The 351-nt window shown below is 40.7% G+C and overlaps 1 protein-coding gene across 2 annotated transcripts in view; it reads left to right on the top strand.

Moving 5' to 3' along the window:
• LOC139273372 (membrane-spanning 4-domains subfamily A member 15-like) overlaps nt 1-85 on the top strand; it is a 21,233-nt gene extending 21,148 nt beyond the window's left edge. For both annotated transcript variants that reach the window (XM_070890202.1, XM_070890200.1), the window contains one exon: nt 1-85. This exon is cut by the window's left edge and continues 3,985 nt beyond it. The gene's annotated coding sequence lies outside the window, so the exon portion shown is untranslated.
• Nucleotides 86-351: the final 266 nt, after the last annotated feature.

The raw sequence follows: 351 nt of genomic DNA, 5'->3' as shown, positions 1-351 counted from the left end.
TATTCAACACATATTATTGCAGCTTGTAGCTTCACTTCACGTATTGTATAGGACTGACAACTCAGATTAAAGTTTTACAAAACTAGACTTGTTATACTATTATCTGATCTGCACATCTCATTTCATCCAACGACCAATTGACCTGAAAGAGGTCCTTAAATTTATGAATGGGAGCACTGTGCACAGTTCTGGTCTCCATATCACACTGGGAGTTACTGTGCACAGTTCTGGTCTCCATATCACACTGGGAGTTACTATGCAAAGTTCTGGTCTCCATATCACACTGGGAGTTACTATGCACAGTTCTGGTCACCAGATCACACTGGGAGTTACTTTGTACAGTTCTGGTCT

This window comes from Pristiophorus japonicus, chromosome 9, assembly GCF_044704955.1.
Source record: "Pristiophorus japonicus isolate sPriJap1 chromosome 9, sPriJap1.hap1, whole genome shotgun sequence".
In the NCBI taxonomy this organism is placed as follows: Eukaryota; Metazoa; Chordata; class Chondrichthyes; family Pristiophoridae; genus Pristiophorus; species Pristiophorus japonicus.
Note: the sequence above shows the minus strand (reverse complement) of the source record. Positions and strands in the feature narration are given on the sequence as shown.